Source organism: Aedes albopictus, chromosome 2 (assembly GCF_035046485.1).
Source record: "Aedes albopictus strain Foshan chromosome 2, AalbF5, whole genome shotgun sequence".
Lineage (NCBI taxonomy): Eukaryota > Metazoa > Arthropoda > Insecta > Diptera > Culicidae > Aedes > Aedes albopictus.
In genome coordinates, this window is record NC_085137.1 from 413,340,811 (window position 1) to 413,366,497 (window position 25,687).

Here is a 25,687-nt window from a genome sequence, read left to right on the forward strand (position 1 = left end):
TTGAGGATTCCCATAGAACATGGGACAACTATGCTGCACACTATAGTATAGAAAGTGTACTTCTGCTATTCCTGTTTAACTACATCATCGCCAACGAGAAAATCATAATGACAATAGCTTTTTCAGTGATGACGTACGTATAATGACAGTACCGCAAAATTGCGAAAGGGAATGCATGGCGACGACCAATACCTACACGGAGGAAGCACCACAATCACGATTATGAAACCGGCGACAACTCATCCTATGACGACGTCGACATCCGACGACTGAAGATGACTGGAACGACATTGTATGAGCCGGGATGTGCGGAAACGTGATGAGTGAGTATATCAGCTTTTTCATTACACAAATGTGGCGAAGGGATCGCAGGATGGGCTTGGGTGGGTTCGCTCCAGTTTCTTCTGCAGCACACCCACAGGTACAATTGTGGGCTGAGAAGTAGAACTCACTTTCCCTCGTCCGTGGTGAAACTGTTCTTCCCGAAGTTGTTGAATAAGTTTTGTGCGGGCGGGCGGGCTGTAGGGGAACAAAGCCCAAAATGCCAAGATGGGGTAAAATGGCCCAACTCATAAAATCATTCCTGAATGGGACTTGATCATTACTATTGGTGAATGGTGTCAAGATATGTTTGCATCGAACATTCTTCTAGAAGCTAGGCCACCAAACCCCCGAAAAATCTTTTGATTTCCCAATGAAAATTGGCAACTTCCGGTTTTTCGTGCTTGCAATTAAGGTTTTCTGGTGATTTTATTACCAGCCAAGTGTTTCCAACGAGATAGAGGCACGCATGGAGACGCATGGTTGTTGATGTCTACGCTTTCCATGTTAGGGGTCATTCAAATATTACGTTCATCGTTTTGCGAGGAGGGGGGTAACACTCCATTTATTGAGTATACGAAAAAGCGGGACAGAGGGGGGAAAAGGAGTCGGAAATGTCCGAAAAATGTTGGACGTAATTTTTGAACGTTTTCATGAAGTGGCATCTTACCCCATGGCAGGCGGCCTTTTTGCACCACTTCCGTTTTACGAATCAGTTTTTAAAATCGCTAAAAATCGATGAAAATGCAATAATTTAGTGAATATTTTTGCTGAAATATCGAGCAAATATTGTCTAGTTGCTGTTACCACTTTGAAAGCCTAAAAAATGAGGCTAACTATCATTGAAAACGATGAAAGTTTGAAAAATGGCATTTTACCCCACTTGACCCTACCAACTTATCAAGAACCATTATTTCCCGAGAACCCAACAACCGGAAGTGAACGACACGAAGGAGGCTAGATTAAAACGGGATTTTCTTTGTCTTTTCTCGTTCGAATCTCTGTTGGAGGGGTAATGACTTTCGCCTTCTTGGTCTTGGTTTGGCAACGCGCCAGCTTTAATTCATCAAACTAAGTAAAAAGAAAACGCCCTAACAATGAGGATGGAAGTAATTATGGAGTATAATAGAATGGAAGCGAAGTGATTGTTTCCTAGATAATGTGTAAGTGAAGTATTAGTGGTGCAGCAAAATAGCTTTAAAAAACGGTCGTATATCTTCTATCTTTGATCCTAGGGGGAAATATTTGCGTGACGGAATCACTATGGTATTATAGTATCATAATTGGTTTAGCAATTCGTCCTTATCTGTCTTCTGTTTCGAAAGAATTCTGAACTTTTCCATTGAGTTTAAAATCATCATCGCAGATGAACTCGTTTTGATCAATTTCACCAACAAACGACGTGTCATCATAATCGTCCATTTCAGCCAACAGACCACAACCGTGAGTTCCGTCTATCTGTCACGCTTCTAACCGAAGGTAACGAATGCATCCAGCACACACCACCCACAGCTCCAAACTGTGGTGATCGATTACCGCACTGGTCCACGGAAGGGAGGCACCCTTTAATTAGCTAAATGGGCTGCTGACTCCCGTCTGGCGCGGTGAACCCCTTTTCCTTCCGGTTCATTTTTCTTCCTTTTGTTGTGCAATCATCATCATCCACCCCATCAGCACTATCAGTACGGTGGGCGAAAGCAAGCGTGGCGGTTAGCGGAATTCCCCAAAGGAAGGTGCTTTACCTTGCAAAATGGTGCCATCCAGATGTAGGCGAGCGCGCGATGGTACGTGCTTTTATTGGGACGGCTGCCAACTAACTAGCTAGATGGGTTTCCTGGAGGAGCACAGAGCACAGGGCTGGTAGATCGGTTAATCCATTGTGCGCTCGTACCTACTGGCATTCGCCTGGGTCGTCGCTTTTCGTTACCGCGGAGGTAAAGCCCTGGACAGAGAAACCGATTCAATGGATTAAGACGTAATCGATGACCTACTTCCGGTGTTAGATCCGTGCGGTTCAAGTAATTAGTAGGTACACAAAGGAGGAGGTATCTGTTACTGAGGGGTTCAGTAGAAAAATCGAACCATTAGGCAACATTAATCTTGTCACGTTTGCACTCGTAATTGCTTGAAGCAAAAGAAGGCACAAACTTAACCACTGTTTGTGTGTATTCAAGACATTAAAACAAAAATTCTACAAAAGCGAAACTGTCATGCCTCGAACAAGTGTGCTTGTCAACACGTTGATAAAGTCTACCCTAAATTATCTACCACAAATGTGACAGCACAAGCACATTTCCCAAGTAAAACTTGTAACGTCATTCATTTTATTAATTATATGTATTACATCAAATTCAAGGTAAAACGCAATCAACAATATTTCTCCATAATTAGCGGTTCGTGGCTGCCGTTCTGCATCATCGGTCACGGATGCTCTCCTGATCCGCCCATCGCGCTCTCTGTGCTCCACGCCTTCTTATGCCAACCGGATCTTTCGCGAACACCAACTTCGCAGGGTTGTTGTCCGGCATTCTTGCAACATGCCCTGCCCATCGGATCCTTCCGGATTTGGCCACCTTCTGGATGCTGGGTTTGCCGTAAGTGCAGCGAGCTAGTGGTTCATGCTCCTCCGCCACACACCGTTCTCTTGCACACCGCCGAAGATCGTCCTTAGCACGCGTGGTGCTTGCAGGTCCTCCTCGAGCATGTGTAAGGAGATTCTTTTAGCCCTTACCCGCTGTTACCCGGCAGGGCGGCCTAAAGCAGGGTACTTCCACTAAATTAAGGACTTCGGATGAAATTAAATGTTTAAAATAAATAAGGCCGTTACAAATATTTATTTCACTTTTTGTCCCACCACTCTTTGGCTGGTCGAGGGGGGGGATAAAAATAATAAAGCATTTATTCTGAAAAATATTAAAAACTCATCGGATTTGTTAAAGATATTTTGGCAAGACCCGATATTTTGATAAATATGTTTTTATCTGCCCCCTCAAAATGCAAAATCCAGCCAAAATTTTTTGAAGGGGGGGGAGACAAAAAGTCAAAAATAAATTTGTATCAGCCTAATTTTCCAATTTTAAATACTTATATTCTAACTGACCTTTTTACCCCGTTCTCCCCTTCGCACTGTTTAGTGTTGGTCGACTCGTTGGGGCCCTTTCTGCAGTGGTGGTGATGGTGGTCGCTGTTCTTCTGCTCCCGCACGGTCTATGCGGAGCACCTTCTTCTTCTTTCTTCTTCTGCTTCACTTTGGGCACTTTTGGACTGTAAAACCACAGACAAACAGACGTAACACTCTGATATTTTGCATCGTACACCGATTTAACGGTCTATTTGAAAATTTGATAGTTGGCCAACTGACCACCCGTGGCGCTCGCATCGTTTTTGCTCGAGTTTGACGTTTGCCCACTACCGCCACCTAGTTGATGGTCGGCCAAACTCAGTCCTTTAGCATTGGGCGAACATGTTTCCGTGACTATGATTTGATTCGAAAAATGTTCGAAGTGTTACGTCTGTTTGTCTGTGGTAAAACAGTCGTCCTTGACGTTTAGCTAGGGGGAAGAGCGGGCTCCTTTGTCGGATCCCCCCTAGCGACGGTAGTGAAAAATCACCGGACAGGCTACTCGCCGTAGCAAGTCCCGGTAGAAACCTCAGTTTACTACCGCAGGCAGTATGCCCCTTTGTACTGTCCTGCCTTCGTTCTCCTTGGCTATTAGCTACACGGGCGAGATAAAGCTCTATTGACTGAGCCCGTGTAGCGAGAACGGTGGGATTTTTGACGCTTTGCGAACCGCAACGCAATGGCGGTGGTCCTCACCCTAGCACAGCACTTTCACTGCACTAATTATGTTCCCGAATCACGGGACGGCACTAAGTTTCGGGGAATCACTGTTTGGTTGTGTTCACTCCCGACGTGGCTAGGAACAACCTTCTAGCGAATTCCGCGCGAAAACGGCACTTTTTACTACTTCCCGGGTGGTAGAAAAACGGGTGAAAAACACGCGTCCGTCGCTCTACGTGGTTCGTAACTTTCCCATCAATTGTCTTCGGCTCGACAAAAAAAACACACACACACCACATCTCTTATCGTGCGCGATTGTTCTGCTGCTTGTTGCTGCTGATGTGTGCATAGGGGTGGGGAGATTGGGTTCAAATGCCTCACCGATACAATATGCACGATTTTATTTTTCCCTATATTCTAACTACTTAATTGCAAATAAAAATAAAAAAATAACAAACAAATTAAAATGATGCAAAACACAGTGGTGTATGTGGGTAAAATGCACATTAAAATTAAAGTACACAAAATTTTAACCACAGGTTACACATGGTCCACGTCTCATGTCCGTAGAGGACCACCGGTCTAATCAGCGTCTTGAACATGGTGCGTTTGGTGCGTGGGTAAATCTTTTTAGACCGCAGCTTCTTAGTAGGCTCGACTTCCGCAGATTATGCACCTTCGAACTTCACTACTCACGTTGTTCCTTCTGTAAGGATCCGAGGTAGACGAATTTCTCCACCACCTCGAAGGTATACCCGTCTATCGTAACCAGAGTTGCACTCTGTCATTGTCAATGGCATGTCATGTCCGGAACGCACACAAATTGTCGTTCCCCGGCTGTTGAGCCCGCCTCGTCGCATCACACCTTCCAGAGCGATGTTGAGGAGTAGGCATGAGAGTCCATCACCTTGTCGCAGTCCCCGGCGAGATTCGAATGAACTGTAGAGTTCACCCGAAACCCTTACGCAGTTTTGAACACCGTCCATCGTTGCTTTAATCAGTCTAGTCAGCTTCCCAGGAAAGCCGTTTTCGTCCATGATTCTCCATAACTCTACGCGGTCGATACTGTCGTATGCCGCTTTGTAGTCGATGAACAGGTGATGCGTTGGGACCTGGTATACACGGCATTTCTGGAGGATTTGCCGTACGGTAAAGATCTGGTCCGTTGTCGACCGGCCGTCGATCGGCTTGATAACTTCCTACGAACTCATTCGTTTTCGGTGACAGACGTTGGAAGATGATCTGAGATAGCACTTTGTAGGCAGCATTCAAAACAGTGATCGCTCTGAAGTTCCCACATTCCAAATGGTCGCCTTTCTTGTGAATGGGGCAGATTACCCCTTTCTTCCACTCCTCCGGTAACTGTTCGGTTTCCCAGATCCTGACTATCAGCCGGTGCAGACAGGTGGCCAACTTGCTGCTTGATGAGATCAGCTGCAAAACCATCCTTACCCGCTGCTATGTTGGTTTTGAGCTGGTGAATGGCATCCTTAACTTCCCTCAGCGTAAGAGTTGGTTCATTTCCGTCCTCCACTGCACTGGTGTAGTCGTTTCCACCGTGGTCTCCCGTGCCTACGTTCTCCACGCCATTCAGGTGATGATCGAAGTGCTGCTTTCGGAGGCGTCCGTCTTTATCCCTGCATATTTCGGCTCGCGGCACGAAGCCGTTGCGGGATGCGTTGAGCTTCTGGTAGAACTTCTGTGTTTCTTGGGAACGGCACAGCAGTTCCATTTCTTCCAGGCGTCGCTTTTTTCCCGAAAGAGGTGGGTCTGCTGTTTCCGCTTCTGTTTGTAACGTTCCACGTTCTGTCGGGTCCCTTGCTGCAACATTACCGCCCTCGCTGCGTTCTTCTCCTCAAAAACCATTCGGCACTCTTCATCGAACCATTCGTTCCGTCGATTCCGTTCCACGTACCCGATGGTGCTCTCGGCTGCGTCGTTGATGGCTGCTTTCACTCCCAGCCAGCAATTTTGTTACTATATCGAAATTGCAACTGAAATAGTCACACATATATAGCACCAAAGAAATCGTATTCAATGCACGAAACAGGCATATACATAGTAAAGTGGAGGCCATATCGAAACATATATACGATTATTGCGATTCCATCCAACATAATTTACGATATGTCGAAAAATTTCTACGATTTCATCGATTTCAACCGTCTAAATATACGATTATGCATGATCTTATACGATTGAGAGTACCAATATACGACTCAAGATTTTCAAATAAAAAAAAAAATTAGTGTTCAGTGGGAACCGAATTTAGATCCTTTGATAGAGAACTGCGCGTCATCACTATTGGCTATATTGCCAAGTTGAAAACAGAGAGTTCAAAGTGAATGGCATGAAACAAATAAAAATTAGCATGATACGGTGCTAGACTTGAGGGAAGGAAGCGTTGTTGTTGTGCATTGAGTGGCACCAAAAGTGGTGCCGTGCAAGAGGCCCGGAATTCACATCGTTGTTGGAATCTATAGCATAGCATAGCATAGCATAGCCGACCGTACACATCCTGGGGTGGCTGTCGATTGAGAAGTTTAATGCGCCAGAAAAGTTGCCTGGGACTTGACAAACCTTTCATTTAACGAACTCTCGACACCTGGCCAGGTCCTTACGATCAGCGGGGATGGGGAGGAAATGTTGATTAGATATCTACTCAGAATATGTCCAAGAACTTGGCCCACTTCATAGATATCTGGAGTTGGAAATTGGATAGGGTTTAATGGGATGCTTTCCTTGGCGAAAAAGCGTACGAGAAATTGTCATGGTTTTATCATTTATCTGGTTACCACTGAAAAAGTAAAAGTAAGCATTAATCAAGTCGCACAAATTTCGTAGGTAGTACAGCTATAGACCACAGTTGTGAGGATTGCTTCCTTCCCGTCGGATACCAAAACACAAAAATTGGAGACTTCTCTCTGACTTCTCAACAAGACTGACGCAATCCTCCAACAGTCTAGAGTTGTCCTGGCCTCGTTCTTGCGACTGCTGAGAAATATAAAAGGATGGTTAGTTAGACACCTAAAGTTCTACGACATCTCGGGCCTAGGTGTCAAGGGGATATGGGTGTTGTTAAGGTATGCACACAGCAAAATCTAGCCACCGCATTTTGGATAGAATTTTTACAATTTTCAACGAATCGTGGCAACCTATGGCGCAAATGAAAGCTTATTGTGTAAGGAATCGAAAAATATTTACTTCGGGTATTATTTTCACATTGTGTTTAAAATAGAGTCAAGAGATTAACAAGTCCTCGAAAAGTTTTTGCACAAACGTGCGGAAATTCTGACAATGTACATTAACACGACCATCCCCGCAGACTTGAGTTAGCTTTCAAGTATTCGGTTCTATACATCATTGCAACGTGGAAAGGTTGCAGATTAACTTAAGACCAAGAAATAATCAAAGTTTAGCAAGAAATGCATAGTTTGGTCAACAATATGAATTTGTGGTTTGAAAAACCGAACTATCAAAAATACATGTACAACACATCATCTTTTTCACTACGGGAAATGTCGGAAAAAATGGCTGGCATCCCTTTTTTAAAAGCTTAGATATTGTGTATTGATTTGGATTGATTTTTGTGCCCTGCTTATGGCGGAGAATCCTTGCGTTTGTATGCAGAAAACTATGTGGAAATTGTACCGCATTTTTTATAAAATCGTAAAATTTCATACACCTCAAAACTCAACCCAATTAAACAATATTGAGTAACCGTGAATTGAAACCTTCAAAAAATGTCAAGAAAGGCAGCTTTCATCGAAAAATAAGATTGATTTTGACATAAAGGTGGTAAAAATCGGGCCATAAAGGGGCAAGCGATCGAAGGTACTGTGCAAAACTTTACGCAAGGACTCAAGCGCAAAGTTTGAGATGACGGATATTATAAGTCCAATCAACAATGTCTTGATGTTGATTTAAAGTAAATTAATGCTTTTTTATGATGAAATGCTTCTGGTTTGGGAATAAGTAAGAATGCATTATTACTGCTTGATTTTCTTTGGCTAGATTTTGCTGTGCGCATACCTTAGTGGAAGGGTACTCCAAAGGATGCGGTTGGTCAACGTTCAGGTACACCATTATTAGGCTGCTCCGAAATAGTTATCTCCCCAATGCGTCTTGGTTTCCTCGTCATCTTAATGGCATTTATTTGTATTACTTGATTTTTCGGTTGAGAATCTGAAATATTACATAATATTAACATTGACGCTGAATAAGCTACATATTAGTGATAAGCTCGCCACAGTTACATATTTTCACAATATAATTTGTATCATACAATAAATTTACCTGAATCCTGCTGAAATACAATATTGATTAGCAGCAAAATTAAAACAAAAATATTACATAAACATCAGAAAAGTGCATCAAATTTTGATCTTAGAATATTTGTAAACTACTGCCTAATTACTATAGGCAGGAAAATTTCAAGATCAAAATTTGATTTGGTAGATCTTACGCCGCAACGCACCATTCACATCGTTGTTGGAATCTATACATTACTTATTGTAAGTCATCTGCTAGTATGAAAACCTATATATTTGGTTGAAATTATTGATACCATGGTTGGAATGTGTCAACAACAACAAAAATACAAATTTGTGATGAATACCATTTTTTTCTTTTTCTCCATCATACAAATATGTAAACAAAACCATTTACGATTTCCGAGATTAAGATTCGACTATTAAAAGTGCAGTAACAATCATATGCGACTGTAAAAATGAATATACGGTTTCTACGATTTCGTTCACTTCGTATACGACGCAAGTGTGACGCAAACGATCAATATACAACATTGTTATAGTTGTATACGATTTCACCGATTTTCATCATACCTTTAGGTAGCAAGCTCGATTTAGCAGATTCATGTACGATGTGAAGCGACAATTTCAACGATTCAAAGAAATTATATATACGATGCTAGCGAACTTGCAGCTTGACACTAAGAATGTATGTTTTTTCCACGATTCTATCCGATTCGGTGCGATCCTACCGATAGTATCTCGCACCTTTTATGATCGGCGACGACTATATGAAACAAAATCGCAATTGAAATTTAATTTGACATGAAATGCGATTTTACGCAATCATTGTCAACAAATATACACATTATTATACAATTCTGATTCAATATATGAAAATATACGATTTTTTCCACACAATGATTTACGATATGTGGTAGGCTGGGCTGTACTCCAGCAGTCCTCTAGAGGAGCCTCATCGAGCTCGCCCTCGTCTGGCAACGCGGCCTCGAGATTCTGCGCGTATGCTGATGCGACATCCGGTTGTTTCAGTCGCTCTAGGTTGTACCGTGGCAGTCACCGGTACCGTACATTGTTGATGACGGAGAGTTTTGGGCGCAGTTTGATCATCACCAGATGGGTCCTGACGTCGATAATGTAGGAGAAGCGCCGTCCGTCAATTAGAACGTGGTCGATTTGAGATTCCGTCTGTTGTGGTGATCTCCAAATGTAACGATAAGGGAGGCTTAGAGTGACTGAAAGGGAGAGTGTAGTCAATGTGAAAATTGGAACAGCGATCATCTGTATAATCCATACAAATTCCTGTCCCAAACGAGCAGGAGACCTGTCAAAATTGGAACATGACGCCACACTCCCTTCCAGTCACTCTAGGGAGGCTGTGTTGGAAAAAGGTGGTGCGTATGGCCATATTTTTGGAGGCGGCGAAATCAATGAGTCGTAGGCCGTTTTCGTTCGTCTGCTGGTGGGCGCTGAACTTATCAATCGTCGGTCCTTGACGTCGTGGTTTGGGCAGCGGTCGTACTCGCGTTCGAGCTGCGCTTAAAATGCGTCCTTGTCATCATCAGTGCTTCCGGAGTGAGGGCTGTGCACGTTTATTATGCTAATCTTGAAGAATCGGCCCTTGATCCTCAACCTGCACATTCTTTTGTCGATCGGCCACCAACCGATCACGCGCCTCTGCATATCACCCATCAAGATGAAAGCTGTTCCCAGCTCGCGTGTGTTCCTGCAGCTCTGGTAGATGGTATGGTTACCTCTTAACGTGCGCACCATGGATCCTGTCCAACACACCTCCTGCAGCGCTACGATGCCGAACCTGCGGTCCTTCAGTAGATCGGCAAGTATGCGGGTGCTCCCAATGAAGTTGGGAGATCGGCAGTTCCACGTACCGAGTTTCCAATCGCAAGTCCTTTTTGTTCGCAGGGGTCGTTGCCGTTGGTCTCGGTTCGTATTATTCTGTTGCTGATTTTCCGTTACAATGGTTTTTTACGGCTGGCTCGTAGGGCCTGACACCAACCCCCTACTTTCCGGAGGACCATAGCGTACAGTTGAGCTTAGAGTCCTTCCCTGGCACTTGGCCGTAGATCAGCCGCCCCTAACATGGGGATCAGATGATGTTGTGAGCCGCTCCTCCTGGAGAGCAGACGCTCAGGTTTGCCGAAGCAAACTCCCCCCCCCCCCCTTCCCTGTCAGCATACGACCGAAGTTTCCACCGGAGTTGGTTACCCGATTTTCCCTAAGGTTGCTCATAGTTTCCGGCCGGTACCGCGAGGAGGTAGGGATACGAGTTGCTGGGCAGAGGCTAGTGGATCGCAATGGGATCTGAATTGCGCAGCATACCCAGCCTTTACCGTGCCCGAAAATCACAATGCAAGACTTGAAAACCTCTAAACTCGTGGTGCACGATCTTTGTCCTTTTCTGTTCAAGTTGGGATGGGATAAACCTATGTCGCGTGCGAAAACACGAGAAGCTAAAGCCGCAGTCTGTCAGCGCTATTCGGCTTTCGAGAAGGAAGTGAAACGCTCATGTTGACGGGTTAAAAGAGCGTTGGCGGATTCCCTAGCCGACGAAGGCGAGAAAGCCGCAAACACTGGCGACATCCGTCTCCTCTACGATGTCTCACGTCGCCTTAGTGGGACCAAGATGAATGCTACGATGCCCGTGAAAGACACGTTTGGACAATTACTGACCGACCCGGCTGACCAGTTGGAACGGTGGTTCAAGCACTTTGGAAACCTTTTTCAAGTGTCGGTCATAAAAGGTCAAGATCTCTCATACAAAAAGGGTGACATAGGGGGGACGGGGGTTGAAAATGGGCATTTTTTGGATGCTCCCTTGGTGCGAATGACCGTGAACCAAATCGTGGATTGCTGTGACAACCCATTACCATGGAGCACCTAAATGATTTCGGATTGGCTGATGACGTTGCTCTCCTAGCTTAACGGCGCTCTGATATGCAGAGCAAGCTCGATGATCTTGCCAATCGCTCCTCACCGGCAGATCTTACCATCAACGTCAACAAGACCAAATCGTTGGATGTAATTACGATCAACCCTTCCAGCTTTACGGTAGCTGGGCAATCATCTGAAAATGTTGAAAACTTCCAATATCTTGGTAGTCAAATGGTGGCCGATGGCGGCACCAAGATCGACATAAGTGCAAGAATCAAGAAGGCTGATTTTGCGAGTTTAAGAAATGTATGGAAAAACAACTATATTAGTCGACGCTGATTTTTTAACTCGAACGTGAAATCTGTGCTGCTATACGCCAGTGAAACCTGGTGTGTATCAGTGGAGAACACTCAACGGCTGCAGGTCTTCATCAATAGATGCCTGCGGTATATAATTCGTGCATGGTGGCCTCACAATTGGATCTCCAACGTGGAGCTCCATCGTCGATGTCATCAAAAGGCGATAGCGACAGAAATTCGGGAGCCAAAGTGGAGGTGGGTCGGCCACACTCTATGCAGGGGCGGAAACGAAATCTGCAAACAAACGTTAGACTGGAACCCAGCAGGAAATCGCAGCAGAGGCAGACCCAGAGGCTCATGGCGGCGCAGCCTCAACAACGAAAGCAAGCAAGTCGACAGAAATTTGACCTGGCTACAGGTCAAGGCGATGGCTGGCAATCGCCCAGGATGGAAATCTTTCAATTCGGCCCTCTGCACCTGCACCTGATGTTGAAAAGTCCCAAAAAAATGACCACGTGGTTTATGGACAGCCCCTTATTGATCTCATTAGAAAAATATGTTATCATTAAGCTTTTTTCCTCTGCTCGGGGCTTACTCACTTTTCTTCCTTATGAAATCCCAAATCAAACTTTTATGTTAACCCTAGTAGGATGTTGGGGTCATACTGACACGGACGCTTGATTTCATGTATTATTGTAATTACCGATCCACAAAGCTGATTTTGTTTGAGTCCTTTGTGATTCGTGAAACCATATATGTAAAAGATATGCTATAATGGTGACACACTTGTAACTAGTAATGAAGTTATGATACAAGAAAACACGCGATATTACTTTACATGGCGCGAAATGTAAAATTGGTGTGAAACGGGTGGGGCAGATGCCATGTAGGACAATCACCACTATTATTAAGCATTCATATCAAGAACATGACAGAAACAAAAATTTCATTTCCCGCTGGAGTTGATCGTAAAGTCGGATAAAGAAATAATGAAATGAAATTGGTGTTCTATATGACTTTTTTTCTGTGGAATCAGAAGGTGTTGCAGCGCACAAAAAGATGTCGAGTAATTCTTTTTAGATTTCAGCTTATGTTGGTTTACTGCCAGCACAACCAAACGTGGTCCCATAATTGAATATTTATTGGACAGCATTTCCATTAATTATCAAAAAAAAAAAAAAAAACGAATCTTGTCAATCATTACTATGCTGTCCATGCCATGTCAGTGACGGACGGGCTCTGATCACCTCAGAGATGAAGATAATTATCCAAAAGAGAATAAAAGTTTTTAAATGAATCTCAGGTCAGATCCGATAAAGCATGATGTAAATTAAGCAACTCGACAAATGGTTGGAGTAAATTCGTTCCGTCTCGTTTCCATGTCACTTGTTTCGTATTGAAAAGTTTTCAGTCTAGACATGTGGGAATGCGAGAAACATCATGTTTGATGAGAGTGGAATCTGTTGAATTTTATGGTGGAATGAATAAGTTCAAGAGTAAAACAACTGCATAAAACTGAATTCATTAACATAAGCCAATGTGCGCAGGATTTTTTGTTGGTATTCAGCAGGAAGCTCTGTTGGAGAAGAGGATTGCATCGTCAGGTTGGGCACCAAAATGCGTGATTTGTACGGCGAACATGAGCCTCACATCAGGTGGACCTAAACGCCCAGCCCAGGCACACGTGGAGGACAAACCAGCTACGTTACACTGTAGCATACCTATGAATCACTGTGAAGCTGCACAATAGTTGCTGTGACAGCCAATTTTGGAGTCAAGTACTGATATCGCCCTACTAGTGGATCCAAACCGCATCCCCCTGCTCTGATTTTTTTTTTGATTATGTCTAAATCATTCTTAAGAAATTATAGCTGAACTCTTTTGGAAATTACGAGCTCTTTGGAGGACTAACCTAGAATTTCCTGGTTCCTGTAAAAGACCTTTAAAAATTATCTTCCAATACTATTCGCTGGAGGATTTTTTCCAGAAATTCTTGAAATAATATAAAAAAAAATCAGGTAATCCTCGCTAAGTCCTTGGGTACATCTCTAAAAAGATGATTGAAGGATTAATAAAATTTCCGAAAGAACTCCTGAATGATTTTTTGAAGAGAACCTGAGAGGAATTTCTGTAGAAATCATTCGAGAAATTCCTGGAGCAATCCCTGGAAGATTTCCTGGATAAATTCTAGCTGGAGGAATTCTTGTATAAATTATGGGAGGAATACCTAGAGAAATATCTGAAGACATCTCATGAGGAAATTCTAGAAGAAATTCTAGATGAATTTCTGGAGGATTCCTTGGAGAATATTCTGCAGAATTTCCTGGAGGAATTCTGAAAGAAATCACTAGAAAAAAATCAGAAGAAATCTCTTGAGGAAATCTTAGATATATTTCAGAAGGAATCCTTGCAGGAATTCTTTGAGAAATCCCTGAAGGAATTGCTGGAGGAATCCCTGAAGCAATTCCTGGGAAAGCCTTTAGAGAGAATCCTGGAGAATCTTCTGAACAAATTCCTGGCGTAATTCCTGGAAGAATTCCAGGAAGGAGGAGACCCGGCACGAATTCCTGGAGAAATTTCTTGGATGAACTCTTGAAGAAATCCCTTGAAAATTTCCTGGAGGAATACCTGGAAAATCTGCACACTTAATTTTGAATACCGTGTTCGGTAAATTTTCGACGAAAATAGAACTGCTGAATACAGCAATAATGGATTGTTTATCTTTTGCACCAGTTTTTGACTGAACTTCAGTAAAATCGATTACCGAAACTACTGAAATCGTTCTGCTGTTCTATATTCGTCAAAAAAGTACCGAACAGGTAATTCAGGATTGAGTGTGTGGGAGAAATTACTGGAGAAATATCTGGAAAAAAAATCTCTAGAGAAATTCCAGGAGAAATTCCTGCAAGAATGTCTGGAGGAATCCCTGAAAAATTCCTGAAAGTATTCCAGAAGAATTTCCTGGAAGTATCTCTGAAGAAATTCTTAGAGGATTTCCTGAAGACATTTCTGCAGGAATTTCTGACATAGTTTCTGGAGGATGTCCAGGAGCAATTTCTGGAAAAGTTTCTGGAAGAATTCCTGAAAAACCTCTTTAGGGGAATACTTGAATGAATTACTGAGTGAACTTCTAAAGAAAAGAATTCCAGAGGAATTATATTTCTGTTATTTTTCTTTTTCCGAAAAAATCCATTGAGAAATTCCTGGAGGAATTTCTAGCGGGATTCCTTGAGAAATCCTCGAAGGAATCCTTGGGGGTATCCCTGAAGAAATTCCTGGATCAAATCCTGGAGGAATTCCTGGAGGTATTCCTGTGGAAATTGCTGGAGGAAGCCATGATGAATTTCCTGGATAAGTTGCTGGAGGAATTCTTGAAATAATTGCTGGATACATTTATAGATAAATCTCTAGAGGAATTGGGTTTTTAAATTAAGAAAAATGTATCGATTTTTCGATTTTATACGAAAGAGCACCTTTTTCTGAGCCACTATGATTTTTTTCAGATTTTTAGAACTTTATTTTGGTACCTAAAATCAATTTCAAAGAGATTTTTTTAAATCACCTTTTGACAGCTGGGCAACTGTTTGACAGCTCCACCCAGTACAAAATGCGACGAGGGGTGATTCGACAAATCGCTCCCATACAAACTTCAAATTGATTTTTAAATAGGTTCCCGGGCACCAAAATACATGAAAATTTGGATTTCGGCTCAGTTTTGCATGCAGATTCAGAATATGGAATTATCTCAACACTGCTAAAGAAGCCAATTGAAAGATTTATATTATTTTTCTATTTCTGAAAAAATCTCTTGAGAAAAATCTGAAGAAATTTGTAGCGGAATTTCTGGAGGAACTCGTAGAGAAATCCTCGAAGGAATTTCTTAAGGAGTCCCTGGGGGAATCCTTAACCCTCATGTGGTCGACAGGGTACACGGGTACCCAGCGCCCATTTAAAAAGCACGGTGAAGAAAAAAAAACATAAAGTTTGTCGGACACTTAACGGTTAAAGAAATTTGTGAAGAAATCCCTGGAGGAATCTCTAGCTAGAGGAATACCTGGAAGAATTCCTGAAAAATTGCTGAATGTATTCCTGGAGAATTTTCTGGAAGAATTCCTTAAAGGATTTGCTGGAAGAATCCTTAGAGGAACTTCTGGAGGAATCCCTGGGAAAATCCTTGGAGAAATTCGAGGTGAAACCCCTGGAGGAAACCTTGAAGCAATTCATGAAGGAATCTCAGGTAAAATTCCTGGAGAAATGCCTGAAAAATTCCTGAAAGTATTCCTGGAAAATTTCCTGCAAGAATCCAGAAATTATGAAAAAAAAAATCCCTAGAAGATTTTCTGCGAAAAATCCTGGAGAAATTTCTGACATAATTTCTGAAGGATGTCCAGGAACAATTCCTGGATAAATTTCTAGAGAAATTACTGAAGGAATTCCTGAAGAAATTCTTGGGGTTATTACTGGAGATTTGCTTGAAGGAGTTCCTTTGGGAATTCCTGGAGGAATCTTTGGAGGAATGCTTGCAACAATTACTGGATGAATTTCTGGGGGAATCTCTAGAGGAACTCTGTGAGAAACTTCTGAAGAATCCCCTGAGAAATTCTTGAAGGAATTTCTAGAGAAATTTCTGGTGAAATTCCTGGAGAAATCCTCGAAGAAATTTCTGAAGGAATCCCTAGGGGAATCCTTGAAGAAATTTATGGAGAAATCCCCGCTGCAGTTCCTGGAGGAAAATCTGGAAGAATTCTTGGAGGAATTCCTGAAAAAAAAATCTAAAAGAAATTTCTAGAGATAATTCTGGAATAACTTTTGAAGAGTTTTCTGGAGAAATTCCTGGATGAATTGCTGACATAACTTATGATGGATTTTTTTCATTTATTCCCTGTGAAATTCCTGAAGAAATCCCTGAAGAAATTCCTGGAGGAATTCCTCGACGAGACCCTGGAGAAATTCCTGGATGAAATCCTGGAGGTATCCCAGGAAGAACTCCTGAAGCAATCACAGGAGAAACTCCTGGAGGAGTCCCTGAAGCAATTCCTGGATGAATCTCTGCAAGAATTTTTCAAGGATTCCCTGAAGTAATTCCTGGAGAAATCTTTAGAGGAATTCCCACAGGAGTCTCTGAAAAAACTCTCTTGAAGATTTCCTGAATAAATTTCTGTAGGAATTTCTAGTGGAATTCTTGGAAGAATCCTGAAAGCAATTACTTGAGGAATCTATGGAGGAAGTGCTGAAGGAATACATTGAGGAAACCCTGGAGGATTTCTTTGAGGAATCTCTGAAACAATAAATGTTTGAATTCTTGGAGGGATCCCTGGAAGATATACTAGAGGAATGCCTGTAGGAATTACTAAAGGAATCTCCAGAGGAACTCCTGGAGAACTTACTAAAGGAATTTCTGGCGGAATTTCTAGAGGAATCTCTAGATGAACTTCTGGAGGAATTTTTAGAGAAATCCCTGGAAGAAGTACTGAATTAATTCCTTAAGGAGTTCCCTAAAGAATACATGAAAGAATTGTTGAAAGAATCCTAAGAGTTCCTGGGAGGCTCTTTGGAGGAATTTTTAAAATAAGTTGTTTCAGAAAGAAACACAGGAGAAACTCCCGAGTCATGCTGTGCAGAAATTCTTAGAGGAATCTATGGAGGAATCCCTGGAGGATATTCTAGAGGAATGCCTGTAGGAATTAACGGAGGAATCTCTAGAAATACTCCTGGAGAAGTCTCTAGAAGAATTCCTGGTGGAATATCTGGAGGATTATCTAGAGGCATTTCTTAGGGATTCCTGGAATAATTCCTGGAGCAATCTCAGAAGAAATTCGTGGAGGAATCCCGGAAACAGTTCCTAGAGGCACTCCTAAGGGAACGTTCAAAAATTACGTCCAACATTTGGGGGAGGGGGGGGGGTCTAGAAAAGTGTGACAGTACGTGTATTGGGTATAGGAAAAGTGCGTGACAGAGGGGGGAGGGGGGATCTAGAAATCCCGAAAAACGATGGACGTAATATTTGAATCTTCCCTAAGGAAATCCTTAAACAGTCCCTGGGATAAATTCTGGGGGAATTCCTGAAAGAATTCCAAGAGGAACTCCGGAAGGAATTCTGAAATGTGTTCCTGGGGGAATCCTTGATGGAATTTAAAAAAAAATCCCTAAACTTGTTCCTGAAAGAAACACAGAAGAAATTCCCGGGTGAAACCCTGGAGGAATTCCTGAAGGAAAACCTGTAGCCTTACATGGGTTTCAGGGACGTTTCAAGGCGTTTTAGAGAGTTTCAGAGGGTATCTGGTCTGAATCGTTTAAACGTCGTTTCAGGAGGTTTCAGAGCGTTTGATAGCATTTCAGGGGCGCTTCTAGAGGTTTCAGGGAGGTTTCTGTGGACTTTTACAGGCGTTTTAAGCGGTGTTAGGGGCATTCCAAATAGATTACGGGGATTTAAAAGGCGTTTCAAAGGGACTATAGAGGTTTCACAGGCGGTTCAAGGCATTTCATGATCCCTGAAACCCATTGGGACACCTTGAAACTCTCTGAAACTCTCTGAGATCCCTTGAAGTGCCTCTGGTACCCCCTGGAACCCTCCTGAAACCCTATGAAGTGAAACGCCCATGAGATCCAATGAAACGACCTTGAGGCCCCCGAGACTTCATAAAACGCCTCTGAGAATAGTTCCTGATACCCTCTAGATCCCCCTGAAATCCCTCGAGACCCCCAGAAACGCCCCTAAGACACACCTTTAGAGACACCGTCGGACACACTGGAATGCTCTGAATCCCCCTGAAATCCCCTGGAGCCCACGAAAATGCCCCGTGAGACTCTCTGAGACTCACTTGGGTCTCCTAGAAGCCTCTAAAACAGCTTTTCTCAAGCGACGAGTGTTATTCTTATGGGGCTGGTGGGTCGCGACCCATAGTTTGGGAAGGATATCTGCAAAACAAACCTATGACCGCCTGGAAAATCCCTGGAACTCCTTGAAACCCCATGCGGCACCTTGCAACGCTTCAACGCATAGGGTTTTGAGCAGTTTCACATTTGGTTATTTCCGCCGGTGCTGGTTCGGATCATCTAAATGGCCATAACTCCGGCACGCCTGAATCGATCCAAACCATTTTCAATCGCAAACAATGGCGCAAAATTCCGGTTTGATCCGTAAAATCGGCCAATGGAAAGTGCCTTAAAAGTGAGTGACCTTCGTTGTACACATGCATACACACATACAGGCATCATCTCAATTCGTCGAACTGGGTTGATTGATATATTAACTTGACCCTCCGAGCATTCTATCAAAAATTCGATTTTAGAGTGGACAATGATCATACAACCTCTCAGTACACTTTGGCGTACAAGTATTGCTTAAATTTATCCTATACTAGTGTCATGCATTCGACACTAATTTCTCATTATGACCTAACTGACATTGTTGATTTCTCTTAATCGATCCTCTCTTTGTGATATTACAGATTTTTTGGTTGAAATACGAACGAGGCGACTACATCTTGCTATAGAAACAAGAAGAATAATGATTTAGTTTGGTTTGATCAAGTTATTAGCGAAAGAGAGAGTCGATGAAGAGGAACCGATCAAGTCAGTTTGGCCCTATCATTGCACATTGGGCAAAATCAAGCCCAAAGGTGGAAAAAATTAATAACTTTCTTAATACAAGACACTATGTGACCATCAATGGCTTATTCGAAAGCAAATTTTCTCAAGAATTGGTTGGTGGATGATTCATGTACGGGCAACTTCTCTGAAGCGAGTTATAGAGCTCGTTTTACCCCAGTGCCCCCTAAAATTTGTGTATTTCTGCTATTTTACGGCACTTGTTATGATTTTTATGATTATTTCGCTGGGATACCATCGCCCCACTCTCATTGAGTAACGTTACATACAAAAAGTTATTGAAATGTTGGAATTTTAGGGTGTTATGAGGTCAACTAGGCAATGGTATATTTTCTAGGTAGAAATTCATTTTTTATTTTTATATATGATTTTTTACGTGACAATAACTAAATAAATGAACATAAAACACATGGTTTATTCCTAAAGAAACCATTTTTGACGAGTTTGATCTCAAATTATTGGTTATATTTAAGTTTTCCCGCATACAAATATGAGTAGTTCCCATCCTTATACCACCGATTCCAAACATTTCCAAACGATGAGCCATTGCTTATTTACTCCAAAAATATCCTAAATGTTGTTTGCGCATAGCCCAATAGACGGGAGGTGACGGCAGCATATAGTTTTAGAGCTTAGTTTACCCAAACTCCCATATAAACTTATTTTTTATTGTTTTTAAATTAAAACAACTTTAACTTGAAACTTCTATGCATGATATGAGTTAATATTGATGAAGAGCTAACCAGTAATATCTCTGCATCCTATGAAATTTGGAATTTAGGGTACAATGGGGTTAAATGAGAAAAAAACATTCAAAAAGCTCGAATGACCATATAAGTTGACAAATAGCCCGAATAAAATGATATTATACGTTTATGATTCTATTTATCGTTTTCCAATTATTCACGGTATAATAAAATGTACACGCAGAAAAATCTTTTTTAAATTCAAAAAAATCCTGTGTAAAAACAACAAAAATAATTATCGTTCCCCGGCTAATAATTTTATTTTTTGATTTCAAAAATAAATATTTTTTGGTTTAAAAATCAAAATTGTTGTTTTTAAAAAAGTCGGCTGTCAACATCTACAAGAAAATTTTTGTTAAATTTACAATTTTTTTTAAATGTTTTGGCAAAACAACAATGATTCCAAGCGGGAATCGAACACACACTTCTAGAATGCTGATGAATTATTGCGCGTTGTTCATTATAGCCATAACTGCTCTTGAAAATTGATCAATAAATGTGAATCACTTTCTACGTTATGGACGCTTGACGCTTTCCGATATTGCCAAAACATGATCATAAATTATCGGTCAGCGTGATTTTCCTCTATGGTTGGAGGTGCCAACAACGCTCAAAATTTGGCAGATGGCACTTACAAAGTTGCAATCTTTTTCGCATACACTAGTGTGTCAGCTGCCTGCCATTTAGACGTGAACATTTTTTGGATTTACAATATTTTTTTATAATCAAAAATAAAAAAGTATTTCAAACAAAAAAATATACTTTTAAATTTACAATTTTTGTCTCGTTCAGCTATAGTAATGAAAACAACAAATTGTATATTTGAATGAACAAAATAAAATTGTAGAATTCAAAAATAAGTCTTTATAACAAACATGAGCTTCAAAAATATATTTTTTTGATTCAATAAGATGAAATTTCTCTGCGTGTATGATAAATCAATGATACTGTGGATCATGGTATAACATGTATCATATTCGGAGTTTGAACGATAGACCGAATGGGTTGTTAAGTATCGTTACCATTCAAAAATGGCAATTTTCACGAACAAAAAAATTGTCAAATCATTCACATTATATCTATATATATATATATATTTATCGTTTACTTTATGATACACTGAATAATATAAACAAGCTTGAAATATTTCGTTATTCTGCATTATCGACTTGGAAAAAACACACCCCTGCGGAACTACCTGTCAAGTGCGTGACGTAACCCATTCTGTTTATATTTGGGTGCGATTTTGGGTATTCGGCTGATTGCTTTTTCCTCGTGCGGTCTTTATCCATGAGACCATATTGACTTAGTGCTCGCGGGTAGTTAGAAAACAATGCTTCTAAAGGAGGTGGTAGATGATCAATCATTTAAGGCCGATGCAAGGTGTGCAAGGTAAGTTAGCGCTCTCCATATGCAATGCATACCCGGCAGCTTACTCAGAAATACTCTTTGCGGCCACAGCAACAATTGATGCGTTTATTATTTGATCCCCAATGTGCACGAGCAGCAGCGAGGGCGGCAGTTTACGGCGAGGTTTACGGTGCATCATTACCACTGTACTGTGGATTTGGGTGCGGTGAAATCGTGATGCATTTTCGTTACACTGTTCATCACATTTATTACAATGTCCTGCATGTTTCGCGCCTGGAGGTTCAATTTATTTGCCTGATTAACAACCGCAAGAAGAAATGACTCAATATTGTGGGGTTTCTAATCTGTAGGAAACCGAAAATGACATGCCACACCTCAAAGAAATCAAGTCACGGCCGCAAAATTTACGAAAACGTATGATTTAGAACTGTTCATGTATCATTCAATGAATCATTATTATAATTGCTATGATTCTTGAAAAATATTAAATAATACATTTTTTTCATTCTCAATCATGCAATCATAAAATAATTATTTGTAGTATAGTTATTATTCCACGAACCAACTTCTTATGATATGCATGATACTGTGAATTGTATTTTTCTATGCGGGAGCTTGTTTGCAGATAGTTTCTATACGAATGATTCTTGTACTTACAACATTGCTTCAGCGGGATGTAGAGCCTGTTTCACCCCAAATCCCCTAAAAGTATGATCTAATTATTCCATTGCAGTTAATATAATATAATAGTATATCATTCATATTATAACATTCTGATTCCAATGAGTATACATGAAAGTTATTATAAATATGACGTTTGGGGGAAAATGGGGCAAAATATGCTGCTGCTTATTTCTCGGAATTTTGGCATTGAAGATGGAGAAATTTATAATCAATACGTGAAATAATATTTATAATCCATGTCGCACACTTCCATTATTCACCATTCCAAGCAATTCATGATGAAGAGCTGTAGCGTGTATTTGAGAATATCCAAACTGCTGCTTGCCGATAGACTTTATGAGGGTTGTAGTAACACAATTTAGTAACAAGTCTCCAAAATGCATTCGTTATATTTTTGATAATGAAATAACAACTTAAACATCAAATAGGTATTTATTTTGTTTTGCTATACACTAATATGACAGTCTTATTCCACTTAGCCAAGTACACTACCCGTCATAAGTATATACTCAAAAAATGTATTGCAACAATATTGTATTGCATTTACTCACCTTGACATCTCCAATACCTTACAAAGATGCTGTCTTCATCAATGTTATTCAGAAGCCTAAAAGCAACAACTTTATGAAAGCGGCATTTTTGTAGGTGTTCTGGTTTTAGAGATATCGAGGTGAGTTAAGGTGATTCAATATTATTGCAATACTTTTTGTGAGTCTCTACTTATGACGGATAGTGTATGTCTTTTAATAATAGATACTAGATTTCCTAAGCACATCTCTTTGCACATCTGATCATAATCGAAGTCACATTCATCTGGCGTTGCGTTAATTGAAGCAGAATATTCCCGCTTGTGGCGGTAGTACAATTTCATCGTTTTTAAAAAGACATACTGCCATTATATTTGACGAATTTTGCTCTGGGGATAATTTCCTTGCCAGATGTTCTCGAACAAACTTATGTCGTATATGCAGTCTTTCGCCTGCTTGTTCGCTAACGAAGATCAGTGGTGGATATGGTCAATGCAAAAGAAAAGTTTAGTAAATAATCAAGTTCAATTGCACAAAAAACAAAACTCTTCTGGTTAGATATAAATTCCTCAAGATGTTGGTATTGACTTGATTTTTTTGTATTCGGCTAGATACTTTGCTGTACGTACTGTGTGAAATCGGACACCCTGTCCAAAAAGTCTTGCACCCTACATTACATACACTCAATTCTTTCTTTGCACGGGTTGTTTTTAGACATAACGCAATCAATTTTTTATCAATCCACATTAAAATTGACGACCAGTATTATCCGTATACGAAAAATCAAGTCAATATGTTGATACACACATCAATTCTGAGGAAATGCTGTCGTTCATTTGACATTATGTCAAGGGAATTTCAATAATGCAAATCCCCGGACCGACAAAAAATCGAACCCAACACTCTCAGCATGGTTTTGCTGGTTTTGGTGTTCCACCTGTGCATCAATCAGTCATTAATGAATTCCTATGGATATTATCTTTCAAGCAAGTTATTTGTCAACTTATATGGTCATTCAAGCTTTTTGATTGTTTTTTTTATTTAACCCTTCTTCTTCTTCTTCTTCTTGGCGTAACGTCCTCACTGGGACAAAGCCTGCTTCTCAGCTGTTCTATGAGCACTTCCACAGTTGTTAACTGAGAGCTTCGTCTGCCAATGACCATTTTGCATGTGTATATCGTGTGGCAGGCACGAAGATACTCCTATGCCCAAGGAAGTCAAGGAAATTTCCTTTACGAAAAGATCCTGGACCGACCGGGAATCGAACCCGTCACCCTCAGCATGGTCATGCTGAATACCCGTGCGTTTACCGCCTCGGCTATGGGCCCTTATTTAACCCTATTGTACCCTAAATTTCCAAATTTCATAGGAAGCAGAGATATTATTGGTTAGCTCTTCATCAATATTAACTCATATCATGCATAGAAGTTTCAAGTTAAAGTTGTTTTAATTTAAAAATAAAAAATAAGTTTATAGGGGAGTAAACTAAGCTCTAAAACTATATGCTGCCGTCACCTCCCGTCCTGACTATGCGCAAACAACATTTAGGATATTTTTGGAGTATATAAGCAATGGCTCATCGTTTGGAAATGTTTGGAATCGGTGGTATAAGGATGGCAACTACTCATAATGCGGGAAAACTTAAATATAACCAATAATTTGAGATCAAACTCGTCAAAAATGGTTTCTTTAGGAATAAACCATGTGTTTTATGTTCATTTATTTAGTTATTGTCACGAAAAAAAATCATATATAAAAATAAAAAATGAATTTCTACCTTGAAAATATACCATTGCCTAATTGACCCCACAACACCCTAAAATTCCAACATTTTAATAACTTTTTGTATGTAACGTTACTCAATGGGATTAGGGCGATGGTATCCCAGCGAAATAATCATAAAAATCATAACAAGTGCCGTAAAATAACGGAAATTCACAAATTTTAGGGGGCACTGGGGTAAAACGAGCTCTATAACTCGCTTCAGAGTTGCCCGTACATGAATCATCCACCAACCAATTCTGAGAAAATTTGCTTTCGAATAAGCCATTGATGATGACGTAAGGTCTTGTATTAAGAAAGTTATTAATTTTTTCCACCTTTGGGCTTGATTTTGCCCAATGTGCATTGTGTTATTTTTAAAGAGAAAAATGAACACACAGCGTTTAGGATTCTCTGCACTATCACACATTGTTTATCCCTCTTTTTGCAATAGCACTTGCACTCTCTTCATACGGCCCACATTTAATTGCATATTGCACCATGTCCTTTAAATCTAACTGGTTTTTGCTTCCATAGGTTGCGCCGAAGTTATATGTGATTTGTTCCTACAATCACCCTTTATTTCTGAAAAAAATGCATTCTTGCATCTTGATTCATCAACTACAACAGATAAGCCAAAGCACCATCAGTAATTTCATTACGAATGATTATCCATCAGTCCAACAGCTCGCCGTCGTCGTTACACAGTCATATGTCGTTCCCAGCTGAATGCATTATGAGACGAGAGCAATGACACTGACCAATGCATCCAACCAGAAGGGTCCGTCCGAAGCAGCCAAAGTGAAAGGAAGTTTTGCTAGTTGTTTTCAATTTCGCAAACCCTCAAGTGCACTATCAAGGACTAAGGCGTACATCATGCTCATGTAAGTATTTCTGCAGCGCGACGACCTTCAGCACGAAGCAAACGAAAGGAACCGGATTTTTGGCGATGCACGTCAAGTCTGATAGTGGGGTTAGTGGTGCAACTACTTTTGCAGTTTATACGTAGCTGTCACTGGTTAAGATGTTTCCTGTTCTTAGTTAAAGTTTAAACACTTAGGGCTGCCAGAAAACAACATCGCTCTCGTGTGGGATATTAGCGCGAGCGTTTTGAATTTCAGATTCCGACTAATTGCTACTGTGGATTCGTCGACCCGTATGAAGCGAAGTAGTTTCACGCATGTACTTGCGCTACAATCAACGCCGGGATTAAAGTATATGCAAATCTGTGACCGCATTGTCAACTGCATGCCATCCATCCATCAATCTCCGTCGATCGACTCTCCAAACAGTTGGGATGCATGGTGCGTTGTCGCGTACCTATATGCGATTGGATAACCCTCTGCGATTACACCCGATCGAAATCAACTATGTACTTGTTCGCGACAGTTATGGTCACCGCGACTGTCTCGCTGTAACAGAA

At 41.1% G+C, this 25,687-nt stretch overlaps 1 protein-coding gene across 1 annotated transcript in view; it reads right to left on the reverse strand.

The window, feature by feature from the left end:
* Positions 1-25,687, reverse strand: part of LOC134286862 (tetra-peptide repeat homeobox protein 1-like) — a 265,454-nt gene that overhangs the window by 189,054 nt on the left and 50,713 nt on the right. The gene's annotated exons all lie outside the window — the stretch shown is intronic.